This window comes from Petaurus breviceps, unplaced genomic scaffold (genome assembly GCF_028583685.1).
Source record: "Petaurus breviceps papuanus isolate PSGF00001 unplaced genomic scaffold, PetGlider_PUasm1.0 188, whole genome shotgun sequence".
Classification (NCBI taxonomy): domain Eukaryota; kingdom Metazoa; phylum Chordata; class Mammalia; order Diprotodontia; family Petauridae; genus Petaurus; species Petaurus breviceps.
In genome coordinates, this window is record NW_027185804.1 from 23,842,932 (window position 1) to 23,855,447 (window position 12,516).

General features: G+C 44.8%; 2 protein-coding genes across 2 annotated transcripts in view; one reads left to right on the top strand and one right to left on the bottom strand.

Annotated features, from left to right (window-relative positions):
* Window positions 1-12,516, bottom strand: part of ABTB2 (ankyrin repeat and BTB domain containing 2) — a 193,707-nt gene that overhangs the window by 112,403 nt on the left and 68,788 nt on the right. The gene's annotated exons all lie outside the window — the stretch shown is intronic.
* Window positions 7,701-12,516, top strand: part of CAT (catalase) — a 178,302-nt gene continuing 173,486 nt past the window's right edge. Inside the window, exon 1 of the mRNA XM_069091397.1 lies at window positions 7,701-7,704. The gene's annotated coding sequence lies outside the window, so the exon portion shown is untranslated. The remainder of the gene's footprint in view (window positions 7,705-12,516) is intronic.

A 12,516-nucleotide genomic window follows, 5' to 3' on the forward strand; every position in this document is an offset into this window, starting at 1 on the left:
TAGGAAGGAAGGAAGGAAGGAAGGAAGGAAGGAAGGAAGGAAGGAAGGAAGGAAGGAAGGAAGGAAGGAAGGAAGGAAGGAAGGATCTGGATGATGTCATGAGTGGTCTCAATTCCACCCCCTGGGTCTCACTTTCCTCATCTGTCCAGTGAACAGTACAGAATAGATGACCTTGAAGGGCCTTTCCAGTGCTAACATTCTCTTCTCCTACAAGGAAGCATGAGGGAAAATGATGGATTTGGAGCCAGAAGGCTCAGATTCAAATCTTACCAGCTCCGTCTCTGCCTGATCTGCGTGACAACACTGAACCTCTCTGGGCCTCCATTCTCTCTCATCTATAAAATGGGAGGCTGGAGTTGACAGCCTCTGAGATTCTTTCCAGCTCTACCATTCTGTAGAACTCTAGGTTCTTTCACAAGGGGCCAGGCTCCTGAGGAATTTTCCCAGCCTGCTCTTTGTTTTTTCTGTGGTCCAGCTCTGACTCAGGTTGAATGTTTGGGTTTTTCCTACCCTCCGCCATTTTGCTGAGCTGGCTGAGAACACTGGCCAGCCCTTTCCTTTAGAACTGGTCCTTGTCTGAGTGCCAGAGAAACCCCAAATGGGGCGCTTAAGAGCAAAGGTGATGTTTGCTGGCATCATCATGGGTTAGTGGTGCATGTTTCCCTTGATCCTTTCTGTGGATCAGATCAAGACTGAACTGTCTTGTTGATCTGCTGGGCTCAAACACCAGCTCTGGCACTGATTAACTAGGCCCACCTACCTTCCCTGTGCCTAGACCTCACTTTGCTTGTCTATAAAATGGGATGGGAGGTAGCTAGAGAAAGAAAAAAAATCTCTGCCTCTTTTTACATCCTACAGAAGCTATGAGGATAGTAAGTGAAATAAAATACATGAGCAGCTGGTGCTCTTCAGAGGAATGGACTTAGGTGGTCTGTGGGTATGAGAGTCTCCTCATGTACCAGAATTATGTGCTATTACCCAATTCAGGTGACATTTTGCTTGAAAAATAAGCCTATTTTGCAAACACAAGCTATTGAGTAGGTGTGTGGAAACAAAACTGAAGTTTAACAAAACATTTTGAGGTGGGGGGGAGGTAATTGTTCAATGGGGGAGGAGGAAAGCATGAGAGGAAGGTGAAAAGGTGCTGGCAATGGTAGAAAAACAAATTTGATTGGAGTCGGGCTGACCTATAGAACCATGGGAAGGTCACTCCCCTCCTCTGGGTCTCAGTATCTTCATCTATGAAATAAGCATGCTGGAATAGATACTAGCTGAGGTTCCTCTTAGCTCTAAATCTGGGCCCTTAAGTTCCCATGAAGCTGCTTCCAATAATGGGAGCTGGAAGCAGGTGCCCCCAGAGGAACAGGATCTTTGACAACCCTTTGGGTGCTACAGCAAAGCCAGGCCCTTTGCCCAACCCCATGGTAAAGGGATGGGGCTCGAAATGAAGCCCCTGAAGGCCAGAGGGCATCTGAAAGGACGCCCACCAACAAAAGCTTAAGGGGGACTTGTCAAAGACAAGACCCCTTGGCAGGCCCTGCCTCCTGCCAGGAGCACGAGGGTGGGGGTGGGGACCATGCCAGAGTCTTTGATGGTTCCCTAGGGCCTAAGCTCTGCTAAGAACCCAGCCTCTCCTCTCTCCCCCCTCCCCCTTCTCTACTAACCCTCACCCCTGAGATTCACATGGTCCTTCACAGACCCTGACTTTATTTTCTCCCCCCAAAGTTTGTTCTGCAAAGGCTGATGACTAAAGCCATTGAGTTTCAAAATGCTACTATATCCACCTCTCGGAAGGTTCCTTTACTTCCCATCTCCCTTGAATCAGACCCCAGTTTCTTTCTCCTCCAACATGTGGTTGTACTTAGGGGGCAGACTGAGACAGTTTAGGCTTTCAGAGGACAGGAGTAGCAGGGAAAGGAAAGGAAGCATGATGAATGGAGAGAGGAGCAGTCCAGAAAAACAGCCAGAAAGAAACCCAAAGCTCCCCCCACCCCATCTTATTAAGGGCATTACAAATAAATTTCATAAAAGTGTTTCGCCCTTTCGGGTTTTCTCAAGGTAAACGAATGCAGGAAAAGAAACCAGTAACCACAGTCATGTGGTGTAGGGCCCTCCAGCTATACACATTTTACATGGATGGGCAATACCTTGGCTGGGGTGCCAACCTGGCCCTTGGCCAGTGAGCTGCTGTGGCAGCAGCTCTCAGGAGGCCACCAAAAAGATTCAAAGCAAACACTGGTCATAACAATGTGAAAAATGGGCTTGTGAGCATGATCAGATTCCAACTATTGCCAGGCTCCCAAGGTTGTAGTTAAGGTCGGTGTTGATCATAACGGACTTATGATTGTGGAGGGCTGGAACCTTCTCACTTTGCCAATGCCAAATGAAGCCCATAGGAGGTCTTATGGTAGTCAGTATTTGAACTCAGTTCCTGTGACAACGTTTACTCAAACAGATGCCAGGCAAGGATGAAGGACAGATGGAGCTGTCAGTTAAAATAACAGAACTCGTAAGATGCCAAGCCACCTTTGAGGCCAAGAACTCGATAGGGCAAGGCAGCGATCCAGGGATTGGACAAAAGATGGAAAATGGTGATCACGAGATCATTATTCTAGTATCCCGGCGCTGTTCTGCGGTCCCACTGTGAGCACTGATGGCACAGATTCAAACTGTTGTTATACAGTCGTTTCAGTCCTGTCCCACTCCCCGTCACCCGATTTGAGGTTTTCTTGGCAGAGATACTGAGGGGTTTGCCATTTCCTTCTCCAGCCTATTTTACAGATGAGAAAACTGAGGCAAACAGGGTTAAGTGACTTGCCCAGGGTCACACAGCTGGTCAGTGTGTGAGGCTGGAAGATGAGTCTAAGTCCAAGCCTCTATCCACTCTACCATCTAGCTGCCCATAAATTCAAATATGAATCTCTATTTACCCCTTGATCTAGTCAGGCTGAATTTTTTTTAGCCAACTTATTTATGTTCTGTTTATTCTAGCCCTTTACTCCATCTACCATATTATTATATTACTTCACCTCAATTAGAAATCTCAGAATGTAATGGTGGGAGGAATTTATTTTCCAATTGAGCATTTAATCTCTGAGGTCAAGGACACTCCAGCTAGAAACTTCACTAGATTATTTTAATCAAAATTTGTCATTTTCATCGAGCCACCTAGATGGAAAAGGCAACACTTTCTTCTTTGCTTGTGGGACTGACTCCCTTAAAAGTTTGTTAGAAACAAACCAACCCCACCAAGCCTTCCTCTGCCCTCTTCCTTCTTCCCTAGTCTAAAGGCACTTAGGTGGTCCAGTAACTTGGAGTAAGGAAGCCCTGAGTTTGAATTTTGCCCCAGGCACTTACTAGCTGTGTGACTCTGGGAAAGTCAATTAACCTCTCAACCTGTTTCCTCATCTGTAAAGAAAATGAGGGAGTTGGACTCAGTCCCTTCCAGGATGAAATCTATGACGTTAGTAAAGCCTGTGCTGAGTACAAGTGGGAGGCAGTGGGGGCCAGTAGAAAGAACATAGGCTTCAGAGCCAAAGGACTTGGGTCCAAAGCCACCTGTGTGATGGTGGAAGCATCACTTAGCATCTTTAGGTCTGTTTCCTCAACTGTAAAATGAGTAATTTAGACTAGAGGATTTTGAGAGTCCCTCCTGGCTCTGATGCTGAGAACATATGACCTCATTCCTTCCTACAGACCCCCTGAAAGTCTTCCCTATAAACAGGGGGGAACTGACTTCTATCACTGTATGCCCTGGTATTTCCTCCTGGACACTTCTCCCTAAAAATCTCTCTGGTTCTGATCCACAAACTAGCACTGAGAGCACAATGGACGTCATTCCCTCCTCGCTCAATTTCCACCTTTAATAACATGTGGAAGCTGGTAGTATGTATTCTTTTTCTTTAAAAGGAAATGCTGAGCTAGTCTTTTTTTTCCTCCTCTTAAAAGTCTGAAAGCTCAAGTAAATGAGCATAGACTGGGCTTCCTTCAACAGCTGAAGGCTCTGTGATTGTGAGGCCCCTCCCCTGTTGGAGCTCATGACTCAGAGGGAAAATTTGAACTCAAGTCTTCCTGACTCGAGTTCAGTGCTATTATCCCCTGGGTCACCTGGCTGCAGTTCAGAATTCTCCTTTGTGGTACAGTTGAGCATAAGGTGGTAATGCAGGGCAAATGCACTTAGGATGACCCTTCAGGGAGGTATTGGTTTAGGACTGGAAGGGACCTTAGGAAATCATCCGTTCAACACGTATTTTATTGAAGGAACAGTTTCTGAGAGAGGGAGGGAATGACTTGCCCATGATGTCACTAGCCCTAGTAGTAAGTGGCAGAATCAGGACCCCCAGGCCTGAGATCCTATTCCACTGAGGGTCCCCCTGACTGCAGGAGGAGAATAAAGACTCTCTTTCACCAAGACTTCCAAGAACAGAGGTTTGTCCACATCTAGGGTGAGGGGAGATTAAATGTTACAGGTAAAGACTAAATGGGTGCTAGGCTCACAGTGGATCGAACATCAGGACTACAGTCTGGAAGACCTGAGTTCAAATCCACCCTCAGATACTTCCTAGCTGTGTGACCCTGAGCAACTCATTTCAGCCTGTTTGCCTCAGTTTCCTCATCTGTAAAATGAGCTGGAGAAAGAATGGCCAACCACTCCGGTATCTCTGCCAAGAAAGCCCCATGGACAATATTGATGTGCTATGGTCCACAGGGTCATGAAGAATCAGACAAGACTGAACAACAACAATTTGTTGGAAGGAAGCACAGTCTATGAAATTCTGCTGGGCAGTGGTGTAAGCTTAAATTACAGGTCCCCAAGCATCTGGAGGAAAATCAACATCCCTCCTCACTTTTTTTCTTACAGTCTAGCTGGATTATATAATGAAAAGATCACCAGCCTGGAAGCTGGGAGGCCTGAGGTCCAACTCCATCTCTGACACTGACCCAATGCTATCACCTTGTGCTGAAGGCTCCTCCCCTATAAAATGGGGGTGACAATCCCTGCAGCGCCCAATCTCCACGGCTGATCATTTGAAGCTTCATGGACTTGAGATAACAGCTAATCTAACCCCCACATTTTTAGACAAGGGGAAGGGATGCCTGTGCTGATCCCGAGGTCACCCAGGTAAGTATCAGGGACAGGATTTGAACCCAGGTTCTTTGACTCCAGATCAGTGTTATTTCTACTGTGCCACATTGCTGGGGAATTACAGTGACAAACCTGCCCTGCAGGGGCTGCTTGGGCTGTAGACACACCTGTGCTCACAGGGGCTGTGATTGGAGAGAAGAAGAGGTAGAGAGGGCAAGCCTACAGCTGACAAAACCCTGGTTTGGAGGGATGCCCTCTTAAGACAGGAATAGCATTTTTTCTTTTTTAAAACGTCATTGTGGTTTTTTTTTTTTTAAGGGAATAACCTGTATGTTCCCTCTCCACACCAAAAAAAAAAAAAATTAAAAAAAAAATAACAAAACAAAACCAAACCTAAACAATTGAAAAACTGCTGTGGCTTTTCATCAGGAAGTCCCCTCAGTCAAAGTCCCATGGTAAGGGGAAACTCCTTGCCTGACCTAAAAGAACATTTGCTCTGGCCTGAATGGCATTTGCCAATTACCTCAGAGATGACCACAGACTTTCATTAGCTGAAAAAAGCCCTGTGTGCCATCTATCTGCACCTTGACTTGAAGTTGGAGGAGGGGTGCTGGGGCCATCTATCTGCACCTTGACTTGAAGTTGGAGGAGGGGTGCTGGGTGGGGGTGGTAGCTTGCAGTGAGGAGAAGGAGCCTGGTTTCCCAGCACTTTCTAGAACCCTGGTCAGCCACATGTTCTCTGGAGTCAGCCTGGACAGCTCACCTCATCTGCTTCGGTTAAAACACTCCCCAAGTACAGTCCACCCAGAAACCTTCCCCCCCCCCGCCCCACCCTCAGTAACTCTACTGCAGTCAGAATGCTGGGACAGCCTTGCAGAATTCTAGGTCATTCTGAGAATTTCTGCCACATACAGTTTCTCAGTCATATGCTAAGCCTAAAATGATGCTGCACAGGATGGATGGGTGGGTCAAAGGATCATAGATTTAGAGGAAAGAGACCGACCTCAGAGGCTTCTTCATTCTATAGATTAGGAAGCTGAAGCACAGGAAGGTTAAATGACTTGTTCAGGGGTTACACATCTGCTATCTGTGGCAGAATTCCAACCCAGGTCTTTCAAACTACAAGTCTAACAATTTATCTATTTACTCCTGGAAGAGTTGGCTGGCATTTGCATCTTCTAGGTTATCCTCCCATGTGTCAGAGGAAGGGGTTAGGAGTTTCAAAAAATAAGCTCTAAAAAGTAAATAAAACATACTAAATGCCTACTGTGGTACCAGGCCCTGTCCTCGGTGCTAGAGATACTGAGACAAACTTTGTCCTTGTGGCCTGATCTAAGTTTGAAGACACATTTTTTTCTTTTCCAGCTTAACCTGAGCATTAAGACAACTAAAGACTGATGTCCCTTCTAAACCAGGGTTTCTTAACCTGGGATCTCTGACTTTCTAAAAAATCTATTTTGATAAGAATATTTCAATATAATTGGCTTCCTTTGTTACCTGACAAATTTCATTTTATATATTTAAAAACTGTAATTCCGCAAAAGGGTGAAAGGCTTCACTAGACTGCCAGGAGTCGGTCCCAGGGTACAAAAAGGGGTAAGGGTTTCATTAACATCACCCACCCTCACCAGAAGAAGGTGGCAAGGCAGGTGGACAGGGCATGTTTCCTTCAAGTCCTTCCATCTACATAAAAGTCTGACTCCTCTAGCTTCAAGAGTTTTTCTCTTTAAAATTGCTTTCTACATACGTACATGAACATATAGTGTGCATATTGTTTCCCTAATAGAATGTAAACTCCTTAGGGTGAGGGACTATCTTACCTTTGTTTTTGTATCTTCAGCCTGGCACACAGTAGGCACTTAATAAATGCTTGTTGGTTGACAGAACTAGAGTCATAAGATCAGGAGTCTAATATCACTTGTGTGACCTTGGGCAAAACACTCACTTTCCTCATATATCAGAATAGGGTATTGGGCAGCTAGGCGGCACAGTGGATAGAGTGCTGGGGCTGAAGGCAGGAAGACTTGAGTTCAAATCCAGCTTCAGACACTTACTGGCTGTGTGACCCTAGGCAAGTTATTTAACCCAATTTAACTCACTTTCCTCATCTGTAAAATGAACCGGAAATGGCAAACCACTCCAGTATCTTTGCCAAGAACACTCCAAATGGGGTCATGAAAAGTCAGACATGACTGAACAACAACTGAAAGATGAGAGGGTGAGGACAGATAATCACTAAAGTGACTTTCAGCCCTAGATGTTATAATCCTTTTGATTTATTCCTGAAAATACTAATTATTAATATCCTGGAGCGGGACAGAATGGAAAAAAATAGCTCTCAAATTCTGTAGCTTTTTTTAACCATAGGAAAGGTTGTTTTTTTATTTTATTTTTAAATCTAAAAGGAGACTGAAGGTGAATTATTCATAGCAGGTTCATCCCAGGGCAAGGATGTAAAAAGAAGTCCAGGCTGAATCTCAGTCCAGAAGAACCTGACGGCAGTATTTCACTGGACACCTTTAATGAACACTAGTGGCAGTTTGTCCCTGCCTGGTGGTTTTAGCATATCTTCCAAATGTTCCCAGTCTGTATCCCACAGGCCACATTTGTACATGGGGGCCAGACAGGTGCCCTGCCTCTGCCAGCCTGGGCTACAGAGAAGGACTTGTTAGAGCAGTTCCCTGCTCCTGTATCACCTAGAAAATACCTGTTCTGGCATGAGGAATGGAAGCTAGAGGGGTTGGGGGGGGAGCAACATGGTACTGTGGAATAAACTCTGGGCTAGGGACTGAGTCCTGGTTTTTCTATATTGGGTGTGGGTCACCTCCTAGGGTCTTTAAGTTTCCTCACCTGTAAAATGGTGGGGGGGGGGCTTTAAACTAGATGGTGTCTATAGTTCCCTTCTAGATCTAGGAAACCATCATCTGAAGCATGATACAGGTAGAAAAATAGATTTGGAATCAGATGTCCTGGGTTCCAATCTCGACTCTGCTCATTATTACTTGAGAGGACAATTTATTTACCTTCTCAGGTCTCAGTTTCCTCCACTATAAAATGAGGGGAGCAGGACTAGATGACTTTAAAAGTTCCTTTCCAAGACTTGTATAAACTGATGCAAAGTGAAATGGGCAGGACCAGAAAACACTGTACACAGTATCAGCAACATTGTGTGATGCCCAACTCTGAATGGCTCAGCTCTTCTCAGCGGCACAATGATCCAAGAGAAGTACAAAGGGCGAACAAAGGAAAAAGCTCTCCACAGGCAGAGAAAGAGCTGGTGGACTCTGAATGCATATTTTTTCACCTTATTCTTTCTCATGTTTTCCCCACTTTTGATCCATTTCTTCTTTTACAAATGTGACTAATATGCAAATATCTTTAAACAGAGCACATGTATAGACTATATCAAACTGCCTACCATTTTCAAGGGAGGGAGAAAAATTTTGACCTCAAAATCTTGTAAAAATCAAGGTTAAAAATTTTCTTGATATGGAACTGGGGGGAAAAATAAAATACTATTAAACTTTTTTTTAAAGTTCCTCTCCAGCTCAATCAAATCAATCAGTCAACAAACATATTAAGCACCTGTAATGTAATGCCAAGCAAAGGCAACTTCCCAAGGTTCAGAATACCAGCATAAGTGCTCTCTGTTTTATTCAGTGACAAATTAAGAACAGAGGGAATCAAAACATGACATCATTCAAAATACAGCATTTACTAAGTGTGATTAAATAATCTCCAAGTACTACCCCACCCCAGGACCTTACAATTCATTCAATTAATTACAAAGTCCCTGTTCTAAATACTACTCCACCCCTAGGCTGTACCTTCATTTAGTCCATCACAAAGCCCCTCTTCTCAAATGGAGATTGGTTTCCAAACATAAGTAAAGTACCTTCATTTGTTCAATCATAGAACACAAAAAGGTCAAAAGTTCCCCACCCCTGGATCACAACTGAATCTACCCCAGAGTTACAACAAGTTTAAGCACAGCACTTAATACCCAAATGGAGGTCTTTTCTTCATCTTGACAGGAGGCAAGTTCTCAGCAATCTTAGTTCCTGGGAAGACAAAGCTTAGCAAGGCCACAAGATACATTGCCAGTGTTTTCATTAATTCATCCTCTGTCTGCAGAACAGTCCTAGGACCCCTGAAAACATTAGCAAAACCCTCTTCCAGGATTTCTGTAAACATACAACAAGAAAATCCTGCTTCAGGGCTTCGCAACCAACAGCAAGGTTCCAAGACTTCTATAACAACAGCACTGTCCTTCACCAGTGGACAGTATTCACTCTCTGTCTGCAGAACAGTCTCAAGAGCTCTGAACCAACAGAAAGGTTCCCAGGCTTCTGCAACAACAGCACTGTCTTTCACCAATGGACAAATGTGGCAAAACAACATCAAAACAGACAAAGTACCAGCATAACAGCCATGTCTCCTCAGTCCTTGGCAGCTCTGGGTGGCAGCTCTCAAAAGTCCTGGGCAATTCAAAGTGGCCCTCAGCAATTCTCTCAGTCTCTCTCAGAATCCAAAGGTGCTGCTTCCAAAAAGTTCTTTTGCCTCTCTCTTGTTTCTCTCCAAATCTAGGGAGGAGTCACCAGCTCCTCCCAGTTCAGCACTCTCTCTTCATGTCAACAAGTCCATCCCACAAGTGGGATTAACAAACTCTGGGTTTTAACACAATCAAACCAAAAACCAAGCCAATACAGGGGAATCTTTAAATGCCATTACTATTACATTCCACCCCTCCAGGATCCTTGGCCTTACAATCTCAATCTAAATGGCCATGGATCCTGGAACAAATAGAGGCACTATGCTTTGTACTCCTTGCCGACTATACCATAGTCCACTAGGTCCTGGGGATACAAATCCAAAGTATGAAACAATAATCTGAGTAGGATCTGAAAATCATTCCAACTCCTCAGGATAGACATTTGGTAGAAAGAGAGGGACATGGAAAGGTAGGAAAATGAAAATACATTCAATCTAATAGTCATTTATTAACTGACTACCCAAAGTCAGGCTGGGCTCAGTGAATAGAGTACTGTTCTTCAGGAAGACTTGAGTTCAAATGCAACTTTAGACTCTTATTAGCTGTGTGACCCTGGGTAAGTCACTTCACCCTGTTTACCTCAGTTTCCTCATCTGTAAAATGGGATGGGGAAGAAAATGGCAAACCACTCCAGTATCTCTGCCAAGAAAACCCCAAATGAGGTCATGAGACACAACAAACAATGGGAATGTCTTGGTCAGGGAACAGCAAGTTAGTGAGGTTAGTGGGAACTGGGTCCAAGCACACAAATTAGAGTAAAATAATTGATTCCATTTTCCTTTATTTACAGGCTTCCTAGAAGAAGCTGCATCAGTTTAGAGCTCACAGATCTTCCTTAGGGGAATCTCAGGAGATCCATTGTTTGGGAGAAGGCATGGCTATGGTGGGTGTTGCTGGAATTTTTATCCTGGAAGGCGGGAAGGTCAGAGCTCAGCCCCAGTGGGGAAGTGCCAGGAGCCAACAGCAGTGAGCCCAGGGACAGTTTGTGCTTTACAATGGTTCTTCCATTAGTCTGTAGAGCAGCCCACACTTTGGACCTTGGGTCTAAAGTCCAAAGCAAATGCTGTTGGCAACAGCTATGATGCATTCTATGAGTAGACTCTGACCACGAACCAATTAGAGAAGTAAAGAGAAGGAGAGGGCTTGGCTTGAAGGTCAAAGTGACTGTGTGAGAGCTTGTTTTTCCCCCAACTAGAGAGGAATGAGTAGACGCAAATAAATAGCCAAGATGCAGGGACCTCAGCAAGTCACTGTGACCTTTTCTGTGCTTTCCTAGGTTGTGACAGGCTGCACGAGGACAATTAATACAACCTCAGCTGCTTCCTAGAGTGAGGCTTTTCATCATAAAGGCCTGATATTAAAGGAGTGAGTATTTAATCACATGTTGCTTTCCCCCTAGGGTTTTATGCCTAAGATTTCAAACCACTCTACCAACATAAAATGAACTAGTAATAATAAGATAGGCTCCTTCATCTAGAGCTGGAAGGGACCTCAGAGGTCATCTAGTACCAACCCCTCATTTTACAGATGAGGAAACCGAGGCCCAGTAACTTGCCTGAAGTCACACAAGTAGTAAACATTAGTCAGGATTTGAACTCAGGTACTATGAAGCTATGCTCTTTCTACATACTACACTAATTCAGGGAAGGTTAAGACAATTGTTAAGTTGCAAATAAAATAGAAGGGCACTAATTAGAGGAATATTCTTAGAGCCAAGCCTCTCCCACCTGTCTGGACCCACCTTTGTACTGTGATGAATACCAAGGCCCACTAGGTTGGTTCTGGTCTAATCTGGCACTTCCTCAGCATGAGCCATTGGAATGGGTTGCAAAGAGATGTTGTAGGACCACATCTGGACATGAATCTTTGAAGGTTCTTATCCAAGAAGGTTTAGTGAAGGGGCAGCTGGGTGGGCACCACAGGCAGAGTAACAGACTTGGGTCGGGAAGACATGAGCCTGAATCCGATCTCGGGCGCCAGTTTTGTGACCCTGGGGAAGTCACTTCATTCCCCTCATCTATAAAATGGGGATAATAATAGCACCTACTTCTGAGGGCTACATGAGATAGCATATGTAAAGTGCTTTGCATAATTTAAAGCACTCCAGAAATTCTAGGTACTATTATTTTCCTACCAGAAGGCAGGGTGATGGGCCAGCTGAGGTCTCAGTCCAGGGACTGACTACATGTCAGCGCACTTCATTCAAACAAGCATAAAGCCCTATTGACTTGTCCTGAAAAGTCACCACTGGGTTCTGACCTGGAAAACTTTTCTTGCTTTTCCATTCTTCTTGGACATCAGACCATGTGGTAGACTGCCATGTGGACAGAGAGAACAGGGCCCAGAGATTTTCTTCTGATTTGTGCCTGGGAAATGACTCTTGGTGCTGAGGGGATGGGTAACATGAAATGTGCCCAAGAATCACTTGGGCTGCAAGTTGACACAGTCGCTTCTCCCAATCTGTTCAGGCCCTTGGCCGGTCCACATCCATACAGTAGTCAGGAGTATGCATTAAGCCAAACCACAAACTGACTAACCCAACTCAAAGCCCAACAGGAAAAATGAGATTCCATCTCTCGGATGGGACCAATTCATCCTTCCTGGATCTATGACAGCATTCTTTGCTCAAGAACCAGATTCTTAGAGCCAGGGCTGGAGGAGAGGAGCCCAGTCAGCATGTGATTTAAATGCAACGTCCTCATCTCCTTGGAATTACACATTTAAATTATCCCATGGGAAGGGCAGGTTACAAGTCTCTCTTCACTCCCAGAAAAGAGCTTGCTGTGGGTTCTGCTTTTGGACTTTCATCCAAAGGGTAGGCATGGATGGGGACAAAAGCTCTTGGAGAAATCATGCCATGCATTTCCTCCAAAAACTC